General features: G+C 40.3%; 1 long non-coding RNA gene and 1 pseudogene across 1 annotated transcript in view; one reads left to right on the top strand and one right to left on the bottom strand.

The window, feature by feature from the left end:
* LOC134730758 (uncharacterized) overlaps positions 1-25,052 on the bottom strand; it is a 29,501-nt gene extending 4,449 nt beyond the window's left edge. The window contains exons 1-2 of the long non-coding RNA XR_010112711.1: positions 21,433-25,052; positions 21,096-21,216 (exon numbers count right to left, since the gene is read on the bottom strand). This is a non-coding gene — a long non-coding RNA (uncharacterized LOC134730758). The remainder of the gene's footprint in view (positions 1-21,095; positions 21,217-21,432) is intronic.
* Positions 14,562-21,768, top strand: LOC117981183 (Krueppel-like factor 5; annotated as a pseudogene).
* Positions 25,053-25,989: the final 937 nt, after the last annotated feature.

Here is a 25,989-nt window from a genome sequence, read left to right as displayed (position 1 = left end):
AAGAAGGGGAAGAGACACCAGAAGTGCCAGCACAGAGGAAAGGTCCTATGAGGACACAGGCTAAAGACAGCCATCTACCAGCCAGGGAGAGAGGCCCCAGAAGAAACCAAAGCCACAAATACCTTCTCTTGGACTGTCAGCCTCCAAAGCTGTGAGAAAATACATTTCTGTTGTTTAAGCCACCCAAGTCAGTCTGTGGTACTTTGTTATGGCTGCCCTAGCAGATGAATTCAGAAGTCAAATGTATATGGCTTTGAAGCCATAGAGGAAGGTGAGATTATCTGACCAGAGATCCAAGGTGAAAGGGGTGGAGAGCTATGGGGTAAATCACTTTACAGAGTGGGTATAGGAAGAAGAGCCTGTGAAAAACACAGAGAAGAATCAAGATAGAGCAGAGTTAAAGATGACAAGGGAAGACAGAGTTCTTTGCTGCTTTTATTTTGGGTTCACATCTCTTAATTTTGTGTTCACTTTTGTTAAGGTCATCCTCAGCATTTATACTCTCTCTCCTTTTGTGCCCCCATGGACCAAGTTAAGAAGGTGTAGGCTTCAAATCTTAAGATTGGTCACCACAAAATTCAAAAGTAAGTGAAAGTGTTTATATTAGTGTCACTGAATCAAGAGCCAATCTCAAACTTTACTTGGGGAATTTTTCAAAGTGCACATTTATTTGACATACACTGCGAAATTTTATTTTAGTATAGATTTGTGGTGGGATACTACCATATATTTTGAAAACAAACAAACAAGCAAACAAAAAAATGTTCCCCAAACCCACAGAATCCCCAGGTACTTTTGATGTACACACTGATGGAGACAAACTAATCCAGATGAAAAGACAAATGAATTTTTTTCTACATGCCTGGAAATAATGCCAGATGATTATAGATTTCAAACTTCATAGAAAATTGAAATTTCCCCCTTTTGTAGGGGGAATGTTTTGTTAATCTAGCATACACAGCCTATGTTTTCTATTCTTATTACTTTTAATAATAATTTTTTTCTTTTCTTTTTTTTCAGAGACAAGGTCTTTGTCTGTTGCTCAGGATGGAGTGTAGTGGTGCCATAGCACACTGTAATCTTGAATTTCTGGACTACTGGCATACACCACCATGCTTAGGTAATTGTTTCTTATTTTTTGTAGTGACAGGGTCTTACTATGTTGCCCAGGCTGGTCTCAAACTCCTGACCTCAGGTGATCCTCCCACCTTAGCCTCCCAAAATGCTAGGATTATAGGCATGAGCCACCATGCCCAGCCTACTTTTTTTTTTTTTTTTTTTTTTTTTTGAGATAGAGTCTTGCTCTGCAGCCCAGGCTGGAGCGCAGTGGCTTCATCTCGGTTTACTGCAGCCTCCTGGGTTCAAGCGATTCTCCTGCCCTCAACCCCCAGTTAACTGGGTCTACAGGCACCTACCACCACACTCAGCTAATTATTGTGGGGTTTTTTTTGTTTTTTTGTTGTTGTTTGTTTGTTTTTTGTTTTGAGACGGAGTCTTACTCTGTCGCCCAGGCTGGAGTGCAATGGCACAATCTCGGCTCACTGCTACCTCTGTTTCCTGGGCTCAAAACAATTCTCCTGCCTCAGCCTCCTGAGTAGCTGGGACCACAGGCACCAGCCACCACATCTGGCTAGCTTTTGTATTTCGAGTAGAGATGGGGTTTCACCATGTTGGCCAGGCTGGTCTCGAACTCCTGACCTTGTAATACGACCGCCTCGGCTTCCCAAAGTGCTGGAATTACTGGCATGAGCCACCGTGCCCGGCCCACCAGCCTACTTTTAATGGTAATTTTGAAAATGACAGTTGACCTGGTAGCCTTTGGGGATGTTTGTGTTCCTCCTCCCAGCAAATCGCCTTCCATGGGCAGCAGGCACTGCTCCTCTCTCATGTGTCAGAAAATCAGTCTGAAACTAGCTATCAAAGCGTACAATAGTCTATCACGTTGACCATCACATTATTTGTTGTGACTTGGGAGAACTCCCCTGTTTTCTCAAATCCCTGTCTGCTAAGAATTAGGAACCATTTCTATATAATAAAAAACTATTGCTCACCAGAAAATATATTCTACTTTCCTGTGGAAGAAAACTTATGACATTGAACTTGATAAAAAGCCATTTTCACAAGCTCAAATAAAACCAGTCTTCTCCATCTCCCCTCCCACCTCTATTGGCTCAAGTATGAGCAACTGAAGGATACCACGCTGCAAAAGAGATGTTGGGCTTTAGGCTGAAGCAAATCTGGGCTAACCAGAGTTAATCAAATTCTTTATTAAAAAAAAATGAATTGTGCCACTCTAACTTAGAAGTTTTGGAGAAACACTAACACATTTTTTTTTTTACTGGTTTCTTGAATTAAAAAAAAAAACAAAAAAAACCTACTGCTCCTTTCCTTTTGGGTAAGTGAGGAGGCAATAGGGTCTTGAGAATCACCAGGACAGCCAGACTCTGTTAGTTTACTTTCATGTGAATACATTAGGTTCTGAGTAGATAGGCAGAGCTACAATACACTATGCCTAAAACATTACAGTGGAAAGGTGTGTGTGTGTTTGTTGGGGGTGGAGGTGCCTGGTCCTGAGATTTATCAAGCCTACCTTATGGGTACTGACTTGACTGGTTCATCTACTTTAGGGACAATGAGAATATACTCCCCTGCCCCAAATTATATTTTATCCAGGTGCCCTGGTGTCTGACATTCCATCTGTAATCTTTCTTTCCTGCTTTTAAAATGAACATTCTCTTGGTTTGTGCAAAACACTAAACTACTTTATGAAGGCAGATACACTAATGTAGGAAACTGCTTTGTTTTCCATTGGTTGAAAAGGACTAGTGGAGCTGTAGGAAGCTTGGAAGTTCATCAGTGGGAATGGAGGGAGGCGGCCAAGAAGGTGAGGGGAAGGGGAAGGGCCACAGACAGATTTTGTCTACTTGGGAATTTTGAATGGGATTGACCCTGTCCACTCAGTAATAGTTAAAAATGAAACAAAACAAAAAACAAGGTTTTTGAGTGTTGTTTGAATCCAAGTGCACTATTTCAGTAGTGGAACTGGGCAAGACTTATAAAGCTGGCGTAGGGAAGGGTGATTAGGATTGCAACCATAAGCATGAGGTGTAAATCATGACATTTATTTGGGCACAGAAACCAGATCATTAATATTTGAGGAGCACCTTTCAAAACTCAAATTTAGAGGGCAGAAAACAGTGTTGGCTTTTTACACTATTTCTCTCTTTTTGAGGTAAGTCAGAGAGTTGAGTTATGAAGCATTAAAAGATCATTTTATTCCCATATTCAATTTTCTTCTTTTCACTTGGAGAAAACCTCTTAGGCTAAAGACCATTGGAAGTGGCCTCCATGTTTAACTCACTGGCCCCTAATTTCTGCTGGACCTTCATTTCAATCGACTGTGTTTCAGGAGGGAAGCAATTCTGGTGACCTCACTGTAGGGAGACAGGAGCCTCTGGCAAGTTACCAAACTGCCAGCCTATTCTACATGAGCAGAGCCCTTTGCTTTGGCAGAGGAAAGCAATGCTGTTGTAGGTCAACAGTCAAATGTGTCCCGGAAGTTGTTAAGTGTGTGGGGCATTCTAGCCACTGCTGCTGGGGGAGAGACCTGGCCATTGCCTGCATCTCACCTTCAGAATATGGCCCTGATTAAGCTCTGCAGGTAGAGTCCTGGTTTCTGAGAAGGGTACAGGGCCTGAGGACATGCTGGTATTTCTTCCTCACACTGCTGCTGAGGACACAGAGAAGGGTATTCTGGCCAAATTAGCCAGTTATTGGTTCCCCAGATAACTTTGGTTTTAGACACCTGACTTGACTCTGAGTGAGTGGGAGGCTGTTTTTTCTGACTGTTTTTGCATCTTGGCTTTCATGTCACTACATGAGCATTCAGCCCACAAATTTCTGTTACCTAATCAGGTGCATCAGTCCATGGTGGAGATGAGAGGGGAGGAACACCCCTCTGACTCAGATTTTGCACAAACAAAATTCAGTCTTGTTAGCAATGGCAGGAAGAGCACCCACAGCTGCTCAGATCAGATCTTTCCCTGACAATCTGCAGGGCAGTGAAAGTGAGTAAGGAGTTTTTATGGCAAGATAAGCAATGCAAGGGCCCCAGTTTGGTTACTAAATAAAATAAAATGTCAATATTTACACATGACCTTCAAGGCTCTTACACTCTTGCTTTCTTAGTATTCAGTACAGACTACATTTTCTTTAGTCCGTTACCAACAGCTTGGAAATTCAGTTAGAGGACATAACCCAAATGTTCTCCAAATGTTGTTTCCAAATGGTCATCTTGAAAAGTGCCATTTTAAGGCATGCAGTCTTTCTACACTGAGAGAGGGCTGTCGCTCTGCCTACCCAACTGCAGGGGAATTATCCAAAGATTAAAACCACTGATGATAAAGATAGTGCCATGCAGCATATTTTAATTTGTTGATAATGAAAGCACAAGAGGCCTTTTTACAGGCTTCTTGAAGCCTTACTATTGTGTATTGCACATACAACCCCGGCTTGTGCGCTGACACAAACAAACGTGATCGTAACGGTTGAAATATAGTTAGAAACACAATTAAGAACATCTGTATTGTAAGCAGAAATAAATTAGAAATACTGAAGTGTTTTGTAGCTGTGAAAATGAAGGAATTAAAAAAACCCACAGTACCTGGATTAAGCAGTTATAAATAACGCATAAAGCAAAAATCTCATTACCCCCTGTGTAAACTCCCCCAAATGAAATACATTTTATGAATGTAGTAACACTGTAATAACCAAAGCATTTGTTTTTCCCCACAAATTTTCCATTTCATAACTGTGAGATTGTTTGGATTTACAGGTTCGGGCCACAACATCCGTGACTTTACCGGTTTTGGTCTCTTCCTCGTAACCTTCGGCTCCAGGATGCTGCGCAGTTCCTCTCTGCACTATCTATCAGAATGTTGCTCTGCGTGCTTGAAAGTTTCGCCAAACAGAAGTACACAAGAACAAACAGAGGTGAAACACAAATCCCCTCAGCCCTGGAGGAAAAGGCCTTGAAGCTCTTCCAGTGCAGAGGCTACGCAGAGGACATGCTCCTACCTGTGCACATCAGTCACGCCTGGGGCGCCTCCTGGAGTCCAGACTGCTGGCGATGGAATCCATCATGTTGCTGATGTCACTGTAAGTCGCAGCCTGCAGGCTGAGCTATGGGGCAGTTTGAGGGGCCAGAAGTTTTCTCCTGGATGTCATCTTCAGCATACCCAGGAACCAGAGAAAATGTAATTCTTCCCATGCCCATCTCACTCCTGCAGACTGGGGTCCCTCTTCAGTTTCTTTTTTTTTTTTTTTTAATCATAAGCACGTAGACTCTGGGACATCATGGAACCCAGAAGCATGCTGAAAGGTGAAGCACAAGTCTAAAGTCTTGTTAGTTATGAAATCCAGCTCTCCTGGATTAGGCAAGGGGAAAACCACATATTTAAGATATACTAGGGCAAGAAGTAAAGCGGAGAGAGCTGACTCAATGAAATTTTGTGTATAATAGGAGCCATCCTATGTCTAATTGTCTCCTGTCTCAGAGACCTCATGATTATTTCTGAGCTTTAACCAATGAATTAATGTAGGTTCTATCTGGCTCTTCTAACATATTTGGAATGGTTCCTCAGTGAAGCACAGCTATCCATAGAGATAACAACCTGAATCCAAGCCCAGTGCCCAATCAGGTGCTACTCTTACTTGCATGACTTGGTTCTATTCTTGCCCAGTCCCACTGGGATAACAGCGGTAGCTAAGCAGCTAAGCAGAGTGACCTCATTAGATTATCTTCTAGCATAAAATCACATGTTAACTCATTTTTGGACTCATAGTCAGAAACTTGTAATTTTTCTTCATTTTGCTATGCAGCTATTGCACAGTGGGGGAAATATGACTGGATAATGAGTCAAAAAGACTTGCTCTTACATTCCATCTTCCCCTTCATTGCCTGGGTGTCTTTGGACCAGTCAATCTTTGAGCCTCAGTTATCTAGAAAATGGGGACACTACTACTTTATATTTTTTCTTTTAGTGGGACCTAGATAAGGTAATGTTAATAAAGGGGCTTTATTTATATATTGAATGGCATGATGTTACGATTACTAAAAGGAAATAGCTATTCTACTTACATTACAATGTGGTTTGAGAATCAAATTCAATGAAATATGTGAAGAGGACTTTGAAAAGTAGAAAGAGCTGAGCAATGCAAAATACATCACTGCACTTGAATGTAATGGCTGGTGTCATGTCAGCTGGATTAACTGTGGTCACCAGTTCTCATATACCCATTTGCTAGAGTAGCTCAGTCCTCTGGACTATGAAAGAGGGCACAGAAGCTACAGACACGAGATCTGGTACTATCTTTACCACTACATTTTTATTGTGAGCACCTCAATCATTTTGAGATATTTGTCTCATTTCTTTTACTTTGAATATGCAAAAACAACAGTCACCTCCTAACATGGCTGTTGGGAAAACATAACTGAAATGGATTCAGAAAATAGCCTTTAAGGACAAAGTTATGTGAAGGACATAAATTGTGCATGAACTCCTTCAGTAATGAATAGGCACATCTCCACATACCCCAGGATCTTAAGCTGATAATGTAACAAGAACCTATTGAATCAGGACAAGGTGATGGTTCTGCTCCTGTGGCAATCTAGGTCTCAGAATCTGGTATGCAGGCAGGGTGTAAAGAGCAGATTGCATTTTCAAGAGAAAGGTTAAGCTTGAATGTTTTGGACAGGAGGTGATTAGATGCATTTTTTAAAAGTCCTTGAATTTACCTGATGATTTTTATGTCCTTGTGATGGTTGTAGCCCATTCCAGGATACGAATAAATTTAGCAACACAAAGAAGTTCATTTAAAAATCTTTCCCTCAGATGCTCCACTTCCTCTTCCTTCTAGCTTTCTCTTCACTAATTTGCAACCCGCGAGGCTGCCCTTTTGATCACTGGCAGTTTAAGAATAGTGATAAGTGGCTTTTGAAAATGTTTTAAAACTTTTATAGGAGAGTGGTGGAAAGATGGAGGTTTCTAGAAAACGCTTAATAGAAGAGACCCATTTTATTTATTTATTTTTGGTTTTAAAGCATTATTTTATTTTGAATGAATTTTAGACTTTAAGAAATTGCAAAAACACTAGAAAGTGTTCCTTTAATCCCTTACCCTGCTTCCACTTATGTTGAATCTCTCTCATCATTTTAATTATCAAGAATAGGAAATTGACATCGGTACAATATTATTAACTAAGCTACAGACTTCATCTGATCTTTACCAGTTTTCCTGCAAATATCATTTTTCTCCCATCCAAGTACTAACAGGCCTAACCCTGCTTAGCTTCTAAGATCAGACAAGATTGGGTGTGTTCAGGGTGGTATGGCCATAGACCCAAATATCATTTTTCTGCCTCAGGAGCCTATCCGGGACCCCGCATTGTATTGAGTTGTATTTCTCCCTAGTTGACTCCAATCTGTGACAGTTCCCTAGTCTTTCCTTATCCTTCATAACTTTGGCACTCTTTGAAGGATACTGATTGTTACCAGTGGAAGGTATCTGAGTTACTGGTGGCAAATCCATACAGGTCTGCAGCAACCTCAGTTCTTGCCCCCTCAGAAGAAAGAATTTGACTGAGGGGCATAAGGCAGAAAAAGAGATCAAGGCAACTTTCAGAGTAGGAGTGGAAGTTTATTTAAAAAGGCTTTAGAACAGGAAAGAAAGGAAATTATGCTTGGAAGAGACCCAAGTGGGCATGTGAAGGTCAAGAGTAGTGTTTAACCTTGATCCTAAGACTTTATAGGCTGGCCTCTTTCCCATGATTCTTCCCTTAAAGTAGGCTGCCCTCATGCACAGAGCCCTCCTTACCCGTGGGAGATGAGCATGTGCACTGTGTTTAGGAAGCTGTATGCATGCCCATTAGAGGCTTTCTTCCCTTTTCTCATGGCGTGCCCTTGGAAGGTCATACCCTGCCATTTTATCTCCTAATGCGCATGTCTAGGAAGTTGTGTTTCCCTGGCACCTATACTCAGTTCACTCTTTAGTGCAACAGGTGTGGACCATCAGGAAAAGGCCTCTCCCTGGTGCTGGCTGCCAATTTATCACTTTTAGAGAGGCAATGTGATAACTGCCAAACTATCACCTGACATTTTTAGTGGGTGGGGGAAAAGCCCACTCCTGCCCTGCTTATGCCTGTCTACCTATAAATACACTGATTAGTAATTTGGTAGAATGTCCTTCACTTTAGGTTTGTCTAATGTTTTGTCATGATTAGAGTGAAGTCATGCCATTTTGGCAAGAATACCGCAGAAATGATACTGTATCCCTTTTCAGCACATCATGCCAAGGGATTCATGATGCTGATATATGCCTTATTAATGGTGTTATTTATTTTGAGCACTCCATTAGGTTAGTGTCTGCTGTTTTCTCCATTATGAAACCACCTTTGCAAAAACTATAACAGTGAGAAAATTATGACAGTGAAAGGGATCTGATCTAACCGACCCCCATCTTGCTTTTAACCTCCAAAATGCCTTACTCATTTCTGGGCTTACGCCAAGTTAACTTTGGGAGAAATTTAGTTTATAGTTTAAAAGATTGTATCTGTTCCTCAAAACTAAACCACCTTTGTGTAAAGCTGATGAAAGACCACCAGGTTAGGAGGATGAGAGGAACCTGAATTCTGTTAACATGTAGATATAAATAATTACCAACCATTATTCCAGAGGTCACAAGATTTGCAACTTCCCAGTTGTTCCTGCAGATAACATGACTGTTGCAGAACCTAAGATTGGCTTTTTGAGATGCCTTTTCAGATTTTTGCGTTTCTGAAAATGGATGGCTCCACCCAGACCCACAAACTGGTCCTGCAGCTCCACCCAGAAGTGGACTTAGCAGCTCATGAAGACCATTTTCCACACCCCTATGATTGCACCCCCAATCAATCAGCAGTACCCATTCCCTAGCCACCCCCCTCTCCTAAACTATCTTTAAAAAACCATAGTCTCCAAATTTTCAGGGTGGTTGATTTGCATAATAATAAAACTCTAGTCTCCTGTTTAGCCAGTTCTATATGTGTAAAACTTTCTCTATTGCAATTGCCCTGTCTTGATAAATTGGCTCTCTCTGGGCAGCAGGCAGGAAGAACCCATTGGGTGGTTACAACTATACAGTTATTGTATTTCTCTTTGTAGCTGATAAGTGTTTTGAGGTAGATACTTTGAGTTTATTCAAATCCTGTTTATTCTTGATTTTTTTTTTCCATAAAGGATCAGATACCTGTGTGTTTTCTTATATCTGATTTCTTACACAAGGAATCACATAACTCAAAATCACATCTTTTGGGTTTGGGTTTTGTTGTTGTTTTTCCCTTACTTAATGTGTCATGGAAAGCACCCCATATCCACTCTAGAGACTTTCCTCACTGTTTTATACGTTTGTATAGTACTCCATGTTATTGTTCCAGCTTATTCAAGCACTCTTCTGTGTATGGGCATTTAAGTTGTTTCCAGTGTTTTGCAATTATAAATGATAATTGCAAGTTTATTCATATACATTTTTGTATTGTCAGAGATACATACCCTAGAAGTGGGATTGCTAGGTGAAAAGGGAAATGTATGTGCACTTTGGTTAGATATTGCCTAATATCCCTCCAAAAGTGTTGTACCAATTTGCATTTCTAACAGGGAAAGTGCCCATTTCCCCATAGCTTCACCAACAAGCCTTATCAACAGAATGTATTTTCATATTTGTTTTATTTTTGCCAATTCAATAAATGAGAAGGGGATTTCCTTAATTATCAGTGAGTTTAAGCATTTTCTGCATGTTTAAAAGCCATTTTGAAACTTTTCCTTTTTTTTTCAAATGAATTATTTGTTTATGCCTTTTCCTCATTTTCATCTCAGGATTTTGTCCTTCAATTTTTAAGGTTTTTTAATGTATAAGGAATATTAGCCCTTTTTCTCTAGTGTATGTTACAAATATTTTCTCTCAATATGTTAGTTGTTCTTTGATTTTGTTTATGGTGGTTTTCATCACACAAAAAAATGCAGTCAAATTTATTAATCTTTTAAAAAATTGCCCCTGGATTTTAAATCATAGTTAGAAAGGCTTTTCCTTACCAAGGCTAAATAATAATGTAGCCATTTATTTTCTATACTATGTGGTTTTAGTTTTTATATTTACATCACTAATCCACTTGGAGTTTATACTGCTATATGGTATGTTTTACCCTAGTGATTTGAGATGCCACTTTCATCATATACTAAATTTCCATATGTATTTTGGTCTAATTCTGGACTATTCTCTTCCACTGGCTTCTTTATTTCTCTGTGCTCCAGTACCACTCTGTTTTAATTTTCCAGGCTTTATCAAATGTTTTAATTTCTGGTAAGCCTAATCACTACAGCTTTTCTTTTTCAGTGTTTTTCTACCTCATTCCTACCCATCTTTTTTTTTATATGAACTTTAGTATCAAAATCTCTAACTCCAGAAAATAGCCTGTTCATATTTTGATGGAATTGTATTACATTTATAAATTAACTTAGGGGGAAGTGGTATTTTCATAAAGCTATAATTCTATCCAAGAACCTGGGAATGTCTTTCCTTTTATTCAAGTTTTTATTACTGTCTGTTAGGAGTGTTTTGACATTTTCCATGCATAGGTTTTCATACCTCATTAAATTTATTCATAAATACTTATATTTATTCATAAATACATATATTTTGATGCTATTTAAATGGTGTTTTCTCTACCATTATGTCCCCTGTTTGTTTATATGAAGGCTATTGATTTTTATGTTAATTTTATATCCATCTTCTTCAGTAAATTATTTTATTGTTTGAGTTAGTTTTATTATTGATTCTCTGAGATTTTCCACATATATTATTATATCATCTGCAAATATAGTTTTACCACTCATTTAGTCACTCATGCCTTTCACTGATTTCTCTTATCTAATTGCACTGGCTAATATCTCTAACAGCAGCAGAGATAATAGATATTTATGTCTTGCTTCTGATGTTAGTAGAAACATCCCTAATGCTTTTCCATTAAATAAGATAATGACTTTAGGACTATGAACCCCCAAAATTTGTGACAAGTCTCAGTTAATTTAGAAAGTTTATTTTGCCAAGATTGAGGATGTGCACCTGTGACACAGCCTCAGGAAGTCCTGATGACATGTACACGAGGTGGTTGGGGCACAGCTTGGTTTTCTACATTTTAGGGAGACATGTGACATCAATCAATCAATATATGTAAGAAGTACATTGGTTCTGTCCAGTGAAGGGATGGCCTGCCCCTCCACACCTGTGGGTGTTTCTCATCAGGTAGGATGAGAGACTGAGAAGAGAAAGAGACACAGAGACAAAGAATAGAGAAAGAAAAGTGGGCCTAGGGGACTGGCGCTCAGCTTACGGAGGCACTCAGCTTACAGTTTACGGAGGACCGGCAAGCACTGGTATCTGAGTTCCCTCAGTATTTATTGATCATTATCTCTACCATCTCGGAGAGGAGGATGTGGCAGGACAATAGGGCAATAGTGGGGAGAGGGTCAGCCCAGGGACAGCAGGAGACAGATGCCTTCCTCTTATCTCAACTGCAAAGAGGCCTTCCTCTTTCACTAATCCTCCTCAGCACAGACCCTTTACAGGTGTCGGGCTGGGGGACGGTCAGGTCTTTCCCTTCCCAGGTCTTTCCCTTCCCATGAGGCCATATCTCAGGCTATCACATGGGGAGAAACCTTGGACAATACCTGGCTTTCCTAGGCAGAGGTCCCTGCAGCCTTCTGCAGTGTATTGTGTCCCTGGGTACTTGAGATTAGAGAATAGTGATGACTTTTAACAAGCATACTGCCTTCAACACTTTTTTAACAAAGCACATCCTGCATAGCCCTAAATCCATTAAACCTTGAGTCAACACAGCACATGTCTCTGCGAGCACAGGGTTGGGGCCAGGGTTACAGATTAACAGCATCTCAAGGCAGAAGAATTTTTCTTAGTACAGAACAAAATGGAGTCTCTTATGTCTACTTCTTTCTACATAGACACAGTAACAATCTGATCTCTCTTTCTTTTCCCCACACAGTGTTCATTGTAGGCCTGAGAGAGAGAGAGAGAGAGAGAAAAGGATAATTAAAGACAGTCTCATGAGATCTGCTGGAGGTTCAGGGAGGTCCCAGACCACCCTGGGCTTTCCCTGTAGGCCAATCCTTCATGTTCCAGTTATTGAATGCCCATTCTACTGTAGGAACAGATCATAGTTATTAGAGTTCAGAAAATAAATTTTCCCTGTTATTTATTCTGGAATTTGTCTTATCCTTTTAATATTCTACAAGTCTCCCACCAGTCTACTAAAGAATGTCGCTTCCCTAAGGAACAGAATGGTCTGCTTCTGATACTAAAAGTAAGATGTTTGTTTTTGAAGCAACATAAATTCAAATAGGGATAACAACTCTTTCTTTGTGGAAAATCAAAGCATCTTTATATTTACTTGAGTAAACAGAAAAAATATCTCAATTGAAATGATTTCCCACCTGCCAAACAAAACAGTTTTCTTTTGTACGTCCTATTCCATATATGCAGGTGGTCAAAGCACAAGGCTACACAAAGGGAATAGTAATGAATTCAGCTAGTGCAAGCCACTGTGCCCGCCGACAGCTCACTCGCTCCATCCTGCAACCTGGACTGACAGGCTCAGCTGCTTACTAAGTGTCAGTTCTCTTCTCAAAGAGCCATGTTTTTCCTGGGAGTTAATTTGTGGGTGTTTCATGTTGGTTGAATTGGGCCTAAAGTCAAAGCAAAACTTTGGAGAAGCTGTGATGCATCCCAGGTTAAACCAGAACTATTTATTGCAGCTTCCCTTTTTGGCCACGTAGTTCTTGTCCTACAGAGTGGCAGGGATTTTCCACTTCAAGTGTCTGCTTGTATCTTGGGAGGTGGGTCATGAGGACCTCTAGCCTTCTTTTTTTCCTGTGGCTCTCTTTGGAGGTCTGGCCAAACTGACCCACCAATGCTCCTCAGGACCAGCCACAGGCAGAACACTGCAGGACATGAAGTTTGCCTTTTACAGCCCCATACCTGTACTATTTTCACCTTTCCCAATTCCTAGGACTTCCCAGACCTACCCAGGGGCTTCTGGCTATGGTGCCTGGCTCCTTCGCTATGACACTAAACCTAGGCCTGCCTTGATTTTAAAAAATATAGCAACATTCACCACCACAATTACCATTTATTGGCCCTTCATTATGTGCCTAACATTATGTTGCACATTGTATTCATATTTTTCTCCATCACTGTGTGAGCTCAACAGCTATAAGAAGTGGCTATACATGCAGTGAATACCTTTGGTGCCCTCTCTGTCTCCTTGCCTACTCCAGGAGGTCTCATGCAGGCCAGATGGCATGACAGCTGTGTCCCTTTGCCTGAGAGGGTGCCCTCGCCTCCTGAGAAGATGGTAAATTGAGGGCTAAGCTAGAGGTGCTCAGTCCAGGAGTGATCCTCAACCTTTGAGGGGTAGGAATTTCTGGGAAAATTTCTTGACTTCCTATTCCCCATGGTGGGACAATTCTGGGGTAGGTTCCCAGGTCTCCCAGAGGGTCTTCAAAAAGATTGACAGCAGTGGCCTCATGGTAACCTCATGGCAGCCACTTTATTGGTTTGTCTCCTGTCCCTTCTGTCTCACTTACCATTCCCTCTCATTGCTCTCTGGGATTTCTGCCCAAGCGTGTTCTCAATCCTTGTGTCATGATTTGTCCTTGAAGGAATCTCCACCAACATACTGCACAATTGTCCTCCCAGAACAGGAGAGAAAGAGAGCTTTGGGAGGCTGACGTGCATGAGGACGTGTAGCTGGTGAGTGGCCAGCAGGACTTGAATCAGCACCATCACTTATGTTTCCATCAGAATCAGTCTGGGCGTATTTTTCTAGTTAGTTAATCAAATTAATTAGTGTGTAGCTTTTTTGAAAATGATTTAAGCCTTTAGAACATATCCTAATACTTCCTTCTTCTATCAAATCTATTTGTCCTGTGTCACATTCCATTGAGACTCAGGATTTAACCAGCAATATAACTAGATACAAAATATAACAAATTAATCAATATTGCAATGCTATAGCTGAAAGTGATGAAAGGTAGTATGCCTCTAGCGCTATTCATACTTTACACTAGACTTTTCCAATTGCAGTGCCTTAATTTAAAGGAAGAACTCTGTTAGTAGAATTTCAGGCATCTAAGTAGTCAAGGAAACCCCCTCTCCATGCTGTTCAATGGACTTTTCCTGAGCCCCTTACACATCTTTCCATTTGCTAACTCTACCTGCTGATACTGATGCTTTATCTAATCATCAATGGGATTCCTCTTGAAATGGAAGGCAAAGTTCAACCCTCAATGTGTGCTGGCCTGGCTCCTTCGCAGTGACAAAAACATGCAACTGTCTCTTCTTTACCTCTCTGGCTCATCAGGGAACATGGAGGAACTGTTTACGTGCCTTTGTTTCCCAGCCTGTGAAAGGAAGATAACACTTGCTCCAACATGCTTTTCAGCGGGTGATGTGAAGATAAATGTGATAACGTCTACAAAGTCCTCCAAATTCTCAGGATGAAATGTGCTATGTAAATGGAACACAGCCCCGTTATGATTGAAGTTTAATGCAGCAGCTCTCAGGCCTATACAGGGAATGCAGTCTGGCTGGAAGGTAGGTTTGCTGAGTTGTCCCCTCTAATCATTGTCCCCGTGGATTCACCATCCAGCAGCCTCATCTTAGAAATGCCCATCCTTTCCGTTCATTCAATTTGGTTTTTATTTTCAAGAGACCAGTTACACAGTTGCGTTTTTCCCTTTATATTCTTCAGCTATGGGAGTCAGGTTTTAGAAAACACGTATGTACAAATTTACATTGCCACCTAATTGATGACCTAACTCCTGGAGGGCCTAAGGACTAGATCAGCAACTAGACATTTAGATATAAATTCTGTGCTGAAAACAATATTCTTGATCCTCTGCATGTTTGTGTGTGGCCTGACACAATCATGCATTGGCCGTTTTCTTTTCTTTTTTCTTTTTTTTTTTGAGACAGAGTCTCTCACTATTGCCTGGGTTGGAGTGCAATGTCACAATCTTGGCTCACTGCAACCTCTGCCTCCCAGGTTCAGGCGATTCTCCTGCCTCAGCCTCCCGAGTAGCTGGGATTACGGGCACCCGCCACCACGCCTGGCTAATTTATTGTATTTTTAGTGGAGACGGGGTTTCACTATGTTGGCCAGGCTGGTCTCGAGCTCCTGACCTCGTGATCTGCCTGCCTTGGCCTCCCAAAGTGCTGGGATTACAGGCGTGAGCCACCGCATCTGGCCCAAGCATCACCCATTTTCTTTTCTTTTCTTTTTTTTTTTTTGAGACAGAGTCTCGCTCTGTCGCCCAGGCTGGAGTGCAGTGGCACAATCTCGGCCCACTGCAAGCTCCGCCTCCCGGGTTCACGCCATTCTCCTGCCTCAGCCTCCTGAGTAGCTGGGACTACGGGCGCCCGCCACCACGCCCGGCTAATTTTTTGTATTTTTAGTGGAGACGGGGTTTCACCATGTTAGCCAGGATGGTCTCCATATCCTGACCTCGTGATCTGCCCGCCTCAGCCTCCCAAAGTGCTGGGATTACAAGGCGTGAGCCACTGCACCCGGCCGCATCACCCATTTTCAAAACAACAAGCTATACAATTTTCCTTTTTGTGACAGAATTGGAACTACTGGATTTCTCAGTAAAAGCAAAACAAAACAACCATAGAAAAATACCACCGTCTCCTTCTCAAATTAATTATTTCAGTTTGTGCTCCTAACTCCATAAAAATGTGGTTTAGCTTTTGAGGTTTTTATTAATATTTATAATGCCCTTTTGGTGCCCTTGAATCACACAGAAATAGAGCCCTGGTATAAATACCTATCTTCTAGGTGGATTGTGGTATATCTAAACTCAGCCATAAATTTTGAAGTTTTTATGTATATGTATATTTGACTTTGCTTTGTTTCTCTTATTTCTTGATATAAAAGTTTATATTTTAAATACTTTTTAAAATGCAAATTTTAATAGCTTATATTTTATTTTCAAAAGTAATGCATGCTTATAAAAATATACTGATATGGATATAGAAACAAAGAGGAGAAAAAACCTCTTCTTCCAGACACATTTCTAAAAACCTGTTGCCAAGAAGTAAATCATGCACTTTAAGTCCTTTTAAATTAATGCCTTGTTAGTTTGAGGGATCGAAAGTGTCTTAAGAAGCTACTAGCTCATCATATTTCTTTATTTCTAAATATCAAAGTAACAAAAACTGTGAAAGATTTCAAAAATACAGAAAACTATACAAAATTATAATCACCCATAAGTCTACTGCCAAAAGGTAATCAAGTTTTAACATTTTAGTGTACTTCTTTCAAAATTTTTCTCTGCCAATATGGTAGAGATGGTACAATAGTCCCTTCAATTGCTCCATATTATATTGTAACAATTGTCTAATATTAAGAGACATTTTTCATTGGACGCAATGGTTCATGCCTGTAATCCCAGCACTTTGGGAGGCCAAGGCAGGAGGATCACTTGAGGTGAGGTGTTTGAGACCAACCTGGCAAACATGGAGAAACTTCGTATCTATTAAAAATGCAAAAATTAGTTGTGAATGGTGGCACGCACCTGTAATCCCAGCTTCTTGGGAGCCTGAGGCAAAAAAATAAACATTCTTTCAAAAAAACATAATTTTGAATGGCTGTAAAATATTCCTTTATAAATGCTTCATATTAAACTTTTTCCAGATAATGAGAGGGAATATTCAGCCCTCTCACCTCATGTTTTCCTTGTGAGGGAGGGGCTCTTCTTCAATGACCAAGAAGGAGACATGTAAATGGAACCCTCGTTTGTCACCTCTCTCAATCCCCTCCTTCCTTCTTTCCAAAGGCAGAGTGACTCCTCTGGCTGCTGAGATGGAAGAGGTGTCAGTTCAGTCACTCTCCACAGCAATTCTGCGACGCCCTGAGGCTTTGTGTTTCATCTCCTTGGAATGGCTGGTTGGGCCCCACTATGTGGTCAGCTTCTCTGTCTGACAAGACTCACTTATTCTGGCATGTTCTTGCTCCTGCAGAGGGCAGACATGCAGTTGGGGATGGAAGTGTTTAATTCTGAAGGAAAAGTGGTAGGCTTGTAGCCACAGGTTGAGCTGCTTCTCTAATGCAGTTTAGTCAACCTTTAGGATTTCTTTTTTTTCTTTTTTTCTTTTTTTTTTTTGAGACGGAGTCTTACTCTTGTTGCCCAGGGTGGAGTGCAATGGCGCGATCTCGGCTCACCGCAACCTCTAACTCGCAGGCTCAAGCCATTCTCCTGCCTCAGCCTCCGGAGCAGCTCGGATTACAGGCATGCACCACCACGCCCAGCTAATTTTGTATTTTTAGTAGAGGCGGGGTTTCTCCATGTTGGTCAGGCTGGTCTCGAACTCTGGACCTCAGGTGATCCACCCGCCTCAGCCTCCCAAAGTGCTAGGATCACAGGCGTGAGCCACCACGCCCGGCCAACCTTTAGGATTATAGATAGATGTTCATCAGCTGGATTCCTGCATTTGTTTCTCAACTTGCTCCTAATTTAGATGAGGGGAGATAGTGAGTCAAGAGAAAAAAAAAGTAACGATTAATAGTTATAGCCCTATACCTCAACTAATGTTACTATTGCTAACATTTATTTAGTATTTATTCTGGGTCAAGCTGCATTTTCTCATATAATTCCCCCAATAACCCTGTGAGGTCATAGTATTATTGTTATCATTTTACAGATGATGGAACTGAGGCATGATGAAAGCCCCTCGCAAGTAAGGGAGCTGGGATTTGCTCCCATGCTCCTAGCCACTTCAGTCTATCGCCCTTCATCTATTCTACATCATAAATAACACACGAACTTTTTTGCACATCAATTGTAGCTTGACTTGTAAACTCTACCTGATGTTGTTTTCTATAGTTGAATATGTCTGTTATTTTTTAAATAATATTTTATTGTAGTTATTGAATATCATTATAATGACTTTTGGGATATACAGATTTTTATTTTTATGCAGTTAAATCTATTCTTATTTTCCTTCGTGACTTATTCTATCTTGATTTTGTGTTTAGGAAGTCTTTCCAACCCAATAAATAGATTTTCACCTATATTTTCCTTTAGATTCTATGGTTTTATTTTAAAAGTATAACTTTTGACATCCAGAAATTATTTGATATAAGAGAACCGTTCTAAGTTTTTTGTTTTGTTTTGAAGAAAAAACAAACAAACAGTTGACTCAACACCATCCTTTCTCCACTGGTTTCCAAACCTGTTTCTGGTTTCTGTTTTTCTCCATTGCACTACCTACTAATTTTTCTGTAATTTCACTCTGTTTTTATTTGTTTGTTGAAGTTTTTACTGTAGCTTTATGGAATATTTTAATATTTAGAAGGATGAGTCCCACCTTAGTACTCTTTATTTTTAGAAACTTGTTATCATCATGTGATATTCTTCCACATACATTTAAAAATTATTTTATCAAATCTCTGTCCTAAAATCTTAGTGGGAATGTAGTTAGAATCTAGTTTCATCCGCAACTCAGTTTGGAAGTATTTAATATCTTTACAGAATTCCTTTTTTCCATCTAGGAACCTGTAATTTATTTCTTCTTAAATATTTTCTCTTGCATGTCTCAGGTACTGAATTTGTCCTCATGAATGTGGCATTCTTTCTTGTTCAGGTTATTTCTATTATTTTATATGTTTGGAGGCTATTGGGAATAGATTCTTATATAAATAGTTATGATTTCACATTGTTTAAAACAACTGGTTATTGTTGGCATATGGACAATGTGGACAATTTTTAAAAAGTATTTTTAGTTTGTAGTTTCTTTATTGACCTCATTAATTTTAAAGTTTTTCCTTTAATCCTCCTGAGTTGTCTGTGCATAAATATATCATTTAGAATAATGGCTTTCATTGCTTACAATTTTTACATATGTTTCTTTTTTATTTTATTGACTGGAACTCCCAGAAGAGTGTTAAATAACAATTATAATGGACATCCTTATTTTGTTTAAATTTTAATGGAAATGTCTACAGGGTTTCACTGTAAAACATGACAGTTCTTGTTGCTTTAGAATAGATATTTAAGTAAATAATATGTCTATTTGTAAAAAATGTTTTCTCTTTAACAACCAGCACTAGATGTTGAATTTTATTATATTATTTTTCTTTGTCTTATTATATTTTCAAACATTAAACCATCCTTGCATTTTAAGAATAATATTTAATGATGTGTCGGGAGACAATTCTCCATGGGTCTCTCACATTTCTGTACTCCTTGTGAGCACAGGCACTGACTGCTCTTTGGGAGTATGTTTTCAAGGATAGAGGCTTTTCCTCCATAATGAAGGGTAGGTTTGCTTACAGACTTAAAAATATAGTGTCTCTCCCTGGTGCAACAAACATTCTTACTGATCCAGTGTCATAAAGTCTCCCTCTGGAGCAATGGGCAGCGGGCACATGTTTATTGCCCATTTTAAAAGATCTGAGTTTCGAGTCGCGGGTCAGGTACGTGCGCTCGCAGTTCTCTCGCGGAGGTCGGCGGTGGCGGGAGCGGGCTCCGGAAAGCCTGAGAGCACGGTGGGGCGGGGCGGGAGAAAGTGGCCGCCCTGAGGACGTTGGCGTTTACGTGTGGAAGAGCGGAAGAGTTTTGCTTTTCGTGCGCGCCTTGGAAAACTGCCTGCCGCTGTCTGAGGAGTCCACCCGAAACCTCCCCTCCTCCGCCGGCAGCCCCGCGCTGAGCTCGCCGGCCCAAGCCAGCGTGGGCGAGGTGGGAAGTGCGCCCGACCCGCGCCTGGAGCTGTGCCCCCGAGTGCCCATGGCTACGAGGGTGCTGAGCATGAGCGCCCGCCTGGGACCCGTGCCCCAGCCGCCGGCGCCGCAGGACGAGCCGGTGTTCGCGCAGCTCAAGCTGGTGCTGGGCGCCGCGAATCCGGCCCGCGACGCGGCGCTCTCCCCTGGCGAGGAGCTGAAGCACGCGCACCACCGCCCGCAGGCGCAGCCCGCGCCCGCGCAGGCCCAGCCCGCGCCCGCGCAGGCCCCGCAGCCGGCCCAGCCGCCCGCCACCGGCCCGCGGCTGCCTCCAGAGGAGCTGGTCCAGACAAGATGTGAAATGGAGAAGTATCTGACACCTCAGCTTCCTCCAGTTCCTATAATTCCAGAGCATAAAAAGTATAGACGAGACAGCGCCTCAGTCGTAGACCAGTTCTTCACTGACACTGAAGGGTTACCTTACAGTATCAACATGAACGTCTTCCTCCCTGACATCACTCACCTGAGAACTGGCCTCTACAAATCCCAGAGACCGTGCGTAACACACATCAAGACAGAACCTGTTGCCATTTTCAGCCACCAGAGTGAAACGACTGCCCCTCCTCCGGCCCCGACCCAGGCCCTCCCTGAGTTCACCAGTATAATTCAGCTCACACCAGACTGCAGCTCCAGAGGTGCACAATATTTTCATCAAACAAGAACTTCCTACACCAGATCTTCATCTTTCTGTCCCTACCCAGCAGGGCCACCTGTACCAGCTACTGAATACACCGGATCTAGATATGCCCAGTTCTACAAATCAGACAGCAGCAATGGACACTCTTAATGTTTCTATGTCAGCTGCCATGGCAGGCCTTAACACACACACCTCTGCTGTTCCGCAGACTGCAGTGAAACAATTCCAGGGCATGCCCCCTTGCACATACACAATGCCAAGTCAGTTTCTTCCACCACAGGCCACTTACTTTCCCCCGTCACCACCAAGCTCAGAGCCTGGAAGTCCAGATAGACAAGCAGAGATGCTCCAGAATTTAACCCCACCTCCATCCTATGCTGCTACAATTGCTTCTAAACTGGCAATTCACAATCCAAATTTACCCACCACCCTGCCAGTTAACTCACAAAACATGCAACCTGTCAGATACAATAGAAGGAGTAACCCCGATTTGGAGAAACGACGCATCCACTACTGCGATTACCCTGGTTGCACAAAAGTTTATACCAAGTCTTCTCATTTAAAAGCTCACCTGAGGGCCGGGCGCGGTGGCTCACGCCTGTAATCCCAGCACTTTGGGAGGCCGAGGCGGGCGGATCACGAGGTCAGGAGATCGAGACCATCCTGGCTAACACGGTGAAACCCCGTCTCTACTAAAAATACAAAAAAAAAAAAAAAATTAGCCGGGCGTGGTAGCGGGCGCCTGTAGTCCCAGCTACTCGGGAGGCTGAGGCAGGAGAATGGCGTGAACCCGGGAGGCGGAGCTTGCAGTGAGCCGAGATCGCGCCACTGCACTCCAGCCTGGGCGACAGAGCGAGACTCCGTCTCAAAAAAATAAAAAAAAAAAAATAAAAAAAATAAAAGCTCACCTGAGGACTCACACTGGTGAAAAGCCATACAAGTGTACCTGGGAAGGCTGCGACTGGAGGTTCGCGTGATCGGATGAGCTGACCCGCCACTACCGGAAGCACACAGGCGCCAAGCCCTTCCAGTGCGGGGTGTGCAACCGCAGCTTCTCGCGCTCTGACCACCTGGCCCTGCATATGAAGAGGCACCAGAACTGAGCACTGCCCGTGTGACCCGTTCCAGGTCCCCTGGGCTCCCTCAAATGACAGACCTAACTATTCCTGTGTAAAAACAAAACAAAACAAACAAAAAAAAAAAAACAAGAAAACCACAACTGGAAATGTATATTTTGTATATTTGAGAAAACAGGGAATACATTGTATTAATACCAAAGTGTTTGGTCATTTTAAGAATCTGGAATGCTTGCTGTAATCTATATGGCTTTACTCAAGCAGATCTCATCTCATGACAGGCAGCCACATCTCAACATGGGTAAGGGGTGGGGGTGGAGGGGAGTGTGTGCAGCGTTTTTACCTAGGCACCATCATTTAATGTGACAGTGTTCAGTAAACAAATCAGTTGGCAGGCACCAGAAGAAGAATGGATTGTATGTCAAGATTTTACTTGGCATTGAGTAGTTTTTTTCAATAGTAGGTAATTCCTTAGAGATACAGTGTACCTGGCAATTCACAAATGGCCATTAAACAAATGTGTGGGTTTTTAAAAATTATATACATATATGAGTTGCCTATATTTGCTATTCAAAATTTTGTAAATATGCAAATCAGCTTTATAGGTTTATTACAAGTTTTTTAGGATTCTTTTGGGGAAGAGTCATAATTCTTTTGAAAATAACCATGAATACACTTATAGTTAGGATTTGTGGTAAGGTACCTCTCAACATTACCAAAATCATTTCTTTAGAGGGAAGGAATAATCATTCAAATGAACTTTAAAAAAGCAAATTTCATGCACTGAATAAAATAGGATTATTTTAAATACAAAAGGCATTTTATATGAATTATAAACTGAAGAGCTTAAAGATAGTTACAAAATACAAAAGTTCAACCTCTTACAATAAGCTAAACGCAATGTCATTTTTAAAAAGAAGGACTTAGGATGTCGTTTTCACATATGACAATGTTGCATTTATGATGCAGTTTCAAGTACCGAAACGTTGAATTGATGATGCAGTTTTCATATATCGAGATGTTCGCTCGTGCAGTACTGTTGGTTAAATGACAATTTATGTGGATTTTGCATGTAATACACAGTGAGGCACAGTAATTTTATCTCAATTACAGTGCAGTTTAGTTAATCTATTAATACTGACTCTGTCTGCCTTTAAATATAAATGATATGTTGAAAACTTAAGGAAGCAAGTGCTACATATATGCAATATAAAATAGTAATGTGATGCTGATGCTGTTAACCAAAGGGCAGAATAAATCAGCAAAATGCCAAAAGGGGTCTTAATTGAAATGAAAATTTAATTTTGTTTTTAAAATATTATCTTTATTTATCATGTGGTAATATAGTAAGTTTTTTTAGAAGACAATTTTCATAACTTGATAAATTATAGTTTTGTTTGTTAGAAAAGTTGCTCTTAAAAGATGTAAATAGATGACAAACGATGTAAATAATTTTGTAAGAGGCTTCAAAATGTTTATACGTGGAAACACACCTACATGAAAAGCATAAATCGGTTGCTGTTTTGCTTCTTTTTCCCTCTTATTTTTGTATTGTGGTCATTTCCTATGCAAATAATGGAGCAAACAGCTGTATAGTTGTAGAATTTTTTGAGAGAATGAGATGTTTATATATTAACGACAATTTTTTTTTGGAAAATAAAAAGTGCCTAAAAGAAAAAAAAAATAAAAATAAATAAAAAATAAAAGATCTGAGTTTCCTGAACTCAGGCTTCCTCTCCTGTAATGCAATCCACTGAATGTGCAGGTGTCCACCTGGGCCCATATCACATGGCCCACCTGAGAACGGGTGGGCGAGGGGTCAGGAGCAGTGATGAACATACTGATGCTTATGCTGTTTCCTGTGTATGCCAAGAGCAACAAAATCCTTTGTCTCTGACCGTAAAGTCTCATTTCTTCTGCCACATGAAACTGGCAGGCTAACTTGTTAGCTTGCAAGTAGGGTAAGATGTCAGACCCTTTACAGTTGTTTGTTTTTTGGAGACAGGGTCTCATTCTGCTGCCCAGACTGGAGTGCAGTGGCATGGTCATGGCTCACTGCAGTCTCAAACTTCTGGGCTTAAGTGATCCAGCTACCTCAGCCTCCAGAGCAGCTGGGACTACAGGCATGCACCACCATGCCTCGCTAATTTTTAAAAAATTATTTTTGTAGAGATAGGGTCTTGCTATGTTGACGAGGTTGGTTTCGAACTCTTGGCCTCAAGTGATCCTCCTACTTCTGCCTGCCAAAATGCTGGGATTATGGGCATGAGCCACCATATCCAGCCAGTTCTTATTGTTTAAGTAACACATTCAGTTTTCTAGAAATTTACTTATGAATTTACATCAACCTTCATAAGTAGTATTGGTTTGTAATTTTTTTCTTCCACACTATCTTCATTAGATTATTATGGTTATGCTAATGCTACAAGGAATTTGTAAGTTTTCCATCTCTTCCTGTACTGAAACAGTATATACAATGTGCAAACTATTCCTTTAAAATTTGCAAAGACTTAGACTGAGCGTGGTGGCTCACACTTGTAATCCCAGCACTTTGGGAGGTGGAGGTGGGAGGATCACTTGAGGGCTGATGGCTTGAGTCCAGGAGTTCAAGACCAGCCTGGGCTACACGGTGAAACCCTGTGTCTACTAAAACTACAAAAATTAGCTGAGCATGCTGGTGCGTGCCTGTAATCCCAGCTACCCGGGAGACTGACGAAGGAGATCACTTGAACCCGGGAGGCAGAGTTTGCAGTGAGCCGAGATAATGCCACTGCACTCCAGCCTGCATAACAAAGTGAGACCCTGTTTAAAAAAAAAAAAAAAATTGCAAAGACTAGTAAAATGGTTTTCACTTAGAAACTTTATTGGAATTAATTATTTTTTCAACTTTTTTTCTATTGACAAAAGCCTATCCAGATTTACTACTTATCAAGTTAATCTTAGCTATTTATATTTTCTCAGAACATAAGTGAATTAAAAAAATTTAACTGCATATAAAATTGTCTTATCATTTAAGAGTCTCTCATATCTATAGTTATAACTCATTTCTCATTTATTTGTTTTTGTGAACTCTCTCTCTCTCTTTCTGTGGCTCTCTCTCTCTTTTTTCTGGACTTTCCAGAATTTGCCAGAACACTATAATTTTTAGTGTTTGCTTTCATTAATCTTTGCTTTTATTTTTGCTGGGTTTTTTTTGGCTTCAAAAGCTAACTTCATCTTTTAACTTCTTAAATTTAATTCAGCTTAATTATTTTATGTTACTCATGCTCTAATAAAGCAAGCACATAAATCTGCTTTTCCTACTGATAGTTTTAGTTCTATCTTGTAAGATTTGATATGTAATCTTCTAATCATTATTATTTTTTGAATAATCTGTAATCATAATTCTTCTTTTCTTTAGTCCAATAGTTATTTATGTATATGTTTTGTAATTTACAAATAAACACTTTCCTATTTTAAATTCTTGGTACTATTTTCTAGTTTATTTTAGAATAAACATTTAGAATGTGGGCTGTGTACTTTTCCTTTATGGGATTTTATAAAAATTATAATTTTGTTCTATTACACCATTAACTTCCAAAAATACTCCAGAGATGTTTGAAAAGTATATGTACTCATGTAAGTGTAAAAATTAAATTACAACAATTAAACTAAAAATCATTAACTAAATCTGTTTTATTTTAGTCCTACTTGATTTATCAAGGAATGAAAACACTGTTTGAAGACTCCAATTGTGTATATACCTATTTCTGCCAGTACATTGAGGAGCTATGTAGTTTAATACTAGTTTCTAAGTACATAGTGGTTTCTACCTCTTATACTTTTATTGTGAAGTCTAACTTTTTTGGCATTCTAAATTTACATTCCTTGTTTTATCTAGTGAATTTTGCCTACACTTTGCCTTTTTATTTACCGAAGCCTTTTTACTATATTTTTATTCACATAAACCTGGTAGATCTTTGCTAATCTTTTCACTTTTAATTTATACATATATTTTTTAATCCAGTATATAGCTGGAGTTTTTTCTAACCTAGTTTAAGAACCTTGATCTTTTAATAAATAACTTAAATATATTTATATTCATTTTCATAACTAATATTTTTGCTTTTATTTTTTAATCTTAAAAGAGTTTTTTAAATTATTAAAACAAATTTTTGTGGGTACATAGTAGGTATATATATTTATGGGGTACATGAGGTGTTTTGATACAGCATGCAATGTGAAATATGCACATCAAGGGGAATGGGGTATCCATCGCCTCAGGCACTGATCCTTTGGGTTTCAAGCAATCCAATTACATTCTTTAAGTTATTAAAAAATATACAACTAAATTATTATTGACTACAGTTACCCTATTGTACTATCAAATAATAGGTCATATTTATTCTT

Source organism: Pan paniscus, chromosome 1 (assembly GCF_029289425.2).
Source record: "Pan paniscus chromosome 1, NHGRI_mPanPan1-v2.0_pri, whole genome shotgun sequence".
Lineage (NCBI taxonomy): Eukaryota > Metazoa > Chordata > Mammalia > Primates > Hominidae > Pan > Pan paniscus.
The sequence above is the reverse complement of the archived record's forward strand: the minus strand, read 5'-3'. Positions and strand labels throughout refer to the sequence as shown.